The 7,131-nt window shown below is 40.8% G+C and overlaps 1 non-coding gene across 1 annotated transcript; it reads left to right on the top strand.

The window, feature by feature from the left end:
* Window positions 1-82, top strand: trnal-uag (transfer RNA leucine (anticodon UAG)). Its single transcript has one exon. It is a non-coding gene; the product is annotated as a tRNA-Leu (tRNA).
* The last annotated feature ends 7,049 nt before the right edge of the window (window positions 83-7,131 follow it).

Genomic DNA, 7,131 nt, shown 5'->3' with positions numbered 1-7,131 from the left:
GGTAGTGTGGCCGAGGGGTCTAAGGCGCTGGATTTAGGCTCCAGTCTCTATGGAGGCGTGGGTTCAAATCCCACCACTGCCACATCTTTATCTGTTGATGCTGACAACATCTGGTACAACACCTGAATGAATTCCAGGTTTGAATCGGCAGGTGGTCTAATGACTTTGAATTCTTGACTTTACTGAGGTTTTTTTTAAGGTAACAGGTGCTTTTCAGATACATTGCCATCTTCTTTCATGCATTGACTGAATGTGTGTTCAGTGTGTTCTTCTGTTGTACTTCAGCTTTTTTAGGCCATAAGAGGGTGGGATGGAGAGGGTGTAGAGGAAGAGTGCTGGGCCCCCAACCCAGAGTTGGACTTGTAAATATTGTTGATGAATAACAATACCTCTTAACTATCAGGGGCCCTCCACATGAACCCATGTCATAACATAATACAAAGTTTGATGGACACATTGGCCACAAGTGATGGATATTAGAGGAGGTGTGGTTCAATTCCCACTGCAGCTGGTTGTTGTAGTCTTTATTGTTAGGGTTCTGATAATAGCAGCTGTGTTGTTGTGTTTTTGTGGGGCTGCCGATCTGCAAAAGGTGAATACTCCTTTGTGGTAAGGAACAGTCCGTACCACAAAGGTTCAAAGAGTGGCTCTTCTATCTCTTTATCACTGCAACTACGGTTTCCATATGAACATACTTGAAATGACAAATAAGGGTTAGCTGCCAGGGAAAGGAGTGACTTTAGGAGGATTGTTTTAAAGAGACCCCGAGGAGTTTGCTTTTGGTTATAAAAGAGTCTCATATTAATGTGAATAAATCTACATTACCCATGTTAATGGGCCCGTTTTTGATAAAATATAGTTTTGTCTTTATATGTAGTTATTTTGATATTATTATTTAGTCGTCGACTCGCCCAGAATTTCCTAGTTTCGGTTTCCAGGACACCGATCGCTAGTTGCCATTGTTTATGATCGGAGTATCTGATCGTCTTCGAACCTCCGACTTTCGTTCTTGATTAAAGGTGTACAGAAATGGCCGTTTGTCCTGTTTGTCGCGCCGAGTTGTCACAAGCTGCAACACGAGTTTACCCGAGTGAGGAAAACGAATTTGATTGGTCGTTATCGAGCGGGCGGGATATTCAAAGCTTGGGGCGAGCCCGAGCTCCGTGTGTGTGTGCGTGTCTCAGACGTTTGAATGACGGATGACGGATCCAATATCAGTGGCTGGTGAATCGTGTACAGGCTGACGTATAATCCGTGCGCCTGCATAATCCAATGCGAAAAAAAAAATACACACTTTCATCCCGGATTTACTCAAAAATAGAATTTTGCACAAAGTTTGGCCTACAACGTCTGAAAGATGAGTTATCACATTAATTTTATGACTCAAAGTGGGCTCAAATTCAATTTTCTTTTCTGTACACCTTTAATGAAAACATTCTTGGCAAATGCTTTCGCTTTCATCCATCTTGCGCCGGTCCAAGAATTTCACCGTGCCAGCGGAGGCTCATGGGAAATGTAGTGTGAAACACTTCACTTTCCAAAACTCCTTGTAGTCCTTTTACATAATACGGGGACAATGACCAGTGATGACATGAAGTGGGTGTGACTGTTGGACCATTACTACAGCATGTAACTAACTGACTACACCATTATAGGTGACATCAGTGATGACGCTCGATTTGCATGGGTTTCCAAGTGAAGTGTGTCGGTGCATCATGATGGACTTAAAGTCTAATTTTGCTGGAATATAAAAGTAGAGTAATGATCCTCTACCAGAATTACATCTGCAGCTTCCCTTGTTGTGTCTTAGCATCATTTAAAAATAGCCTGGCACGTCTTCATCCCTCTGTCTGTCTGTGTCTCCCTCTCATCCGTTCTCTCAACCGTGTTAGCGAGAAGGAGGCTGAGCAGCTCTCACCGTTCAGCCAATCATAGCTGTTTTTTGATTAGAGGTTTAGTCAAGTGACCAGAGGGTAATGATGCTTATATCAAGGCCGATTCATAGTGAGATAAAGCGCTCGTGTTAGGCATCTCCATAAATAGATTGAGAATTGAGTTCATAGCGGCAGACATCAAGAGGCCAGGAGTGCAACACACAACGACGGAGAGAAGAGAAAATACATTTCTCAGAGTTGATGGGATAAATGATTGCATAGAGTTCAGTGAAGTGGGGCCTGTGAAGAGTGAAGACAATGTCTCTGTCAGTCAAGTGAGTTCAACAACAAAGGCAATCAGGAGTAAGAGGGAAAGGTTTATTTGAAAGGAAGAAAAGCCAAATGCCAACTTAGATCTGCTGTCAAATTGTCTTTCTTATTTTAACACAATAACATAAAATCACACCTTCGCCTGAGTGAAAACCTCCACTAGACATATATTTTTTTCTTTTCTTTTTCTTTAAATAGGCAGCATGCTATTTGAATCTGGCTCCTCAAGATGGGTGTTACATCCAGAAAAACAACTGGTCGTACTGGAAAGACCACAGAAGACCCCTCCAGTCTCCTGCTGTGAGCACAGTGTTTGTTTCAATGTATTTATTTGTATTGCTGATAATAGAAATGTGAGGAAATAGATTTAGAAGTGGTGCCTCTCACTCATCTGTGAGGGCTTTGGACAGAAAGTGAAAGAGATGACAGAATGACTGAAAGAGGATAAGATAATGCGAGAGAGACACTTGTCCCTGATGGACTTATTGACGCAGTCTCCAGGTACACAGACTGCATTTGATTCGGTCCTAATGGTTTTACCGAAAAGAGAATAGAAAAAACTAAATATAGAAAGGCAGGAGGGTTTTTGAGGAAGAAATCATTCAGCTGAAACAATCATATTGGATCCTACAGTAAGAAAAAAAAAGACAAACTGTTCAGTTTAGCAGCAAAGGCTTTTTGTTCAGTGAACAAAGGCTGATTTAATGGCTCTGTGAGGATTATAGGGAAATGCTGTGATGAACTTGCTGACTAATATTGGCCTTTGAACAAGCTACTGTCAATATTTTTTGGAGTGCAGACTTGGAGAATCGTTGATTAATATGAAATATGCAAAGCCACTTAAACATGGAGTTATTCTCCAGGGTCATAAACATACATAAGTAGATGATGTCATTGTAATAAAAAAAAAAATACTAGTTGATGGTAAAAGCAAGTCAGGGTCTATTCTGCTGTGTGGGTTAAGGATAGATGATGGCATCTGATGGAATGGATTGGCGTGACTGCAAACATTTTTCAAGTGTCTTACTAAACTCAAAACAAAGCCAAAATCACACAAGCATGACACAACCTTTTAAAAGACAAAGTTGACTTTCATAAACCCTCTTTTTTTTTTACACACATCAGTGTAATCTCATGAGGCTAGTGGCTCCAGGAGTTATTAGATACTACATTGAGCATATGCAGCCAGACAATCCATTTCAAACAAGTTGCATTGTGGGTAAGTTCAATGCATGAAATGAAAACCAATATCAACATCAATTTTGTTACTTTTTTAAACTTCACAACATTATAAGAGTGTCCTAAATTTGCCTCCTCTCTGCCCTAAGGAAGTAGGTGTTACTGTACTCACAGGGTAGATTATACCCTCTTGTACTGTAAACTCAACAATGTCTGAAGCTCTTGGCAAGACTGGTAACATCTGGTAGTGCTAATGATGGGTATACAGCAATAGCTCCTGTAGGTACCATTAACACAGTAGGGCTGCACCCACAGCACCACAATGACAGATGTGTAGTTTTGGCATCATCATGTGTGCATGAATGTTTGAATGAATGATTATCAATAGACCATTTGCAGCCTGACAGGCAAGACTAAGGGCAGATTTGATAAATCCCACATTGCTGCTGCTTGTGTTATCACAGTCAGGCTGAAATAAACCCATATAAATGTTCTCTTATGGGGAGGTCTAAAGCAGGACAGGACAGGAAATAGCATTGTTTTGGCATGGCAGTATTTTATCAAACTCCATTAACCTACAGCACCCCTTCTTCTCCACGTATTCTAATGCTGCTATAAAACCAATCACAAAAACAAACAGAGAGTCTGTCCACACGAAAACACAGCTTCACCGAAAACAATCTTTTACTTGATTGTTTTGAAAAAAATCTCAGCATGGCATTGTTTCCAGGAATATCTGCGTACACATGGATCCACTGAAAATGCTGTAGTACATACTCCAGGCCTGTGTGGAGCGTGTGTGGCGCTGTACTGCTGCCACACATAGACACAAAAAGAGAGAAGAAATAAGACTTGCTTTTACTTTCTGTTTCTTACCTAAACGTAGTCTTCTTCTACCTGGTTCCGGCTGCGGCCGCTGCCAGCCCCCCCTGGCCATAACGTGATGTAAACAGAAATAAATCCACGTCGTCATTTTCTTGTTTAGATGGTCATGTACTGTAATCCTTCTTCTTAGCCATTGCTAACGCCAATCCACCATTTAATTAACGTTATCATTTTGGAGTTTCCATGTGCTTTGCAGAGCATACCGCAGTTAACAACACGCTACGGCAACTAGATTGTTTAACTATTTTGAACCATTAACCATAACGTTACGTTAATAAACAAACTTTTTAACTGCCCCGAGTCCTGACCTAGGCTCTAACTTTTGCTTGAACTGTCACCTTTGACGTCATCATAAGAGTTGTGTAGTTGTTTTGCTCACGTGACATAAGTCACACAGGGAGCTCGCAGCCTCGCATTGGACGGAACGGGGAGGGCGGGGGTGATTGACCGCTGTGACAGCCAATCGCCGGGTCCTCTCGGGTACTGTAGGACCCGGCCTTTCACAATAAGAGCCCCGAGACCTGAGGCAAACTCCACCGGTTCCGACCCGGCCCCAGCGTCACTTCTTGTGAGTGGACCCAAAGCCGAGCCAGGTCGGGTCGGGTTGTCGGTTTTTTCCGAAGACCTCTACTGTGATGCCACCATTAGGACAATTGTCTTGTGTTTCGTGTTGAGGACATCTGACATTTTGATCTGTCATAATCATCATCATCATCATCATCATCATCATCACCCATGCTGGGTCTCGAACTCACAACCTCTGACACCAAGAACCAGCTCTTAACTCGCTGAGCTAATTGGCTGGTAGTGAGACCTGCTGTGTAGCTTCATTTATCGACTCAGGGAGTCAATGCCCGGGCAGCTGTTGTCAAGGCAGATTTCGAAAATGGTCAAAATGTCAGAAATTCTGTTATCTAAACAAAAATCTGCTGTGATGTCACCATGAGGATTCTGGCATTTTGATGTGTCATTATCATTATCACCCTTGCTGGGTCTTGAACCCACATCCCCTCGCACCACAAACCAGCGCTTAACTCAGTGAGGTAATTATCTGGAAGTGAGACATGCTGTGTGTCTTCTCAAATAGACTCAGGGAGTCAGTGTCCGGGCAGCTGTTGTAGAGGCAGATTTCAAAAATGGTCAAAATGTCACAAATGCTAATATCTAAACAAAAATATGATAATACATAAATTGCATCTTGACAGCATGGGAATGTTGGTGATTGGTTCTTAGTGATAAGTGTTTTGCTTCACAAGAGAACATGTGATGTTTAAAAATGTCACTCTTACATTGAATGCAGTTGTTCCCATGAGAGCAGAATTCAAAATGTTTTCAAAAATTCATTTTTTCTGAGAAAATTCTGATAATTTGCCAAACTTCATCAACCATGACTCCAAAATATTCTCAATTTTTAGGAAGATTGAAAATGTATTTAGCAGGAATTGGATGATATGTGTTATCAGTACTGTTTACAGTCAAACGTTTTCATGCACTGTAGGCTCAATTTTTGATTAATCAAAAATCCGAGAAACAAGTTTTGTGGAGGACGGTCTGGAGATGCTCTGTAGCAAGTTTGGTGACAATTGAGCAAAAATTGTGGGAGGAGATACATTTTAAAAGTTTTACAGTTATTGAAAAAAACAGAGTGATGGACTTCAAAATTTGTAATGAGTTTAAGTTGACAAAAGTTTCAGCAGTATTGGGGCTACATTGTGGTGAAGTTTCAAAATTGTAGCATGTACCGTTGGTTTGGTAGGAAATTTTTAAGTTTTTAAATGCAGCTGAGCTGCCCGGACCCTAATTATATAGGTGTAGTCATTTTTTGACATTTACTGTGGAAGAATGAGCTATTGTAACTAAAAATGAGTAAATACAAAGAGTTTCTCTCAGAGTATAAACAGTTTTACTTCTATGTCAGTGATTGACAGGAGAGACAGTGAGTCACTCTTGATATGCTGAGAGAAATCAACTGAAAAATGTATCAGGGCAAAAAAAGTGAAGTATTGAAGAAGCCATAGCAACACCAGAAGCATTTTTCCAGCATTACTTGTTCAGTCTGCTAATTTTCTTGACATGAAAGGGTTTTCTGCTGCAATGTCTGCCAAGATTCTGATAATGAGATCTATATTAAATATCCACAAAGCTGGGAAAAAAATTACCAACCACAGAAATGAAAATTCTTTTGTATTAAAAAACAGCAAAAGTTGCGCTGTTTGCTTGACTACAGAACAGTCAAGACAGTCAATTCTGTTTGTACTGAGCAGTATCTGCTCCACTACAAGGGGATTTAAAATAAATTTGTGGTCCGCATCACTGGATAGAGGTTTGAACAGAAGAAAAAAGAAAAGAAAAAACTCCAGCGCTAATCGACCAATTGTTGGAAATGGTTATGAATAAGAAGGAATGATAGAGAAAAGGAAAAACTACAGACAGAGGATTTAAAATAGAGTCACTGTGTCAGTGAAATTTACATAGCATGCAACAGAGCACCTAATCAGATCATTCACAGGTAGAAAAGCAGAGCAATAACTTACCAGACAGAAGGCAAATACACACACGCACGCACACACACACACACACACACACACACGCACTATGGGGTGAAATCGATGTCAAAACAACTGGAAAGACGCGCAGCGACGTGTGTGTGCGCACGCATGGTTACTTTGTTACGCGTGCGTGCGTTGTTACGCGCAGGTTGTATTTCACGCGTGACAAAAGCTGCGTACGCATAGGCGGCGCTATCAATAGGCTAGGGGAAGCTTAGCTTCCCCTAAATTGTCACAGAAAATAAAACAAAATCATCACAAAAAATAAAATAAAATCATCACAAAAAATAAAATAAAATAATAAAATAATGTTG

This window comes from Trachurus japonicus, chromosome 10, assembly GCF_045865225.1.
Source record: "Trachurus japonicus isolate A0001 chromosome 10, Traja_1.0".
NCBI classification, from domain to species: domain Eukaryota; kingdom Metazoa; phylum Chordata; class Actinopteri; order Carangiformes; family Carangidae; genus Trachurus; species Trachurus japonicus.
Note: the sequence above shows the minus strand (reverse complement) of the source record. Positions and strands in the feature narration are given on the sequence as shown.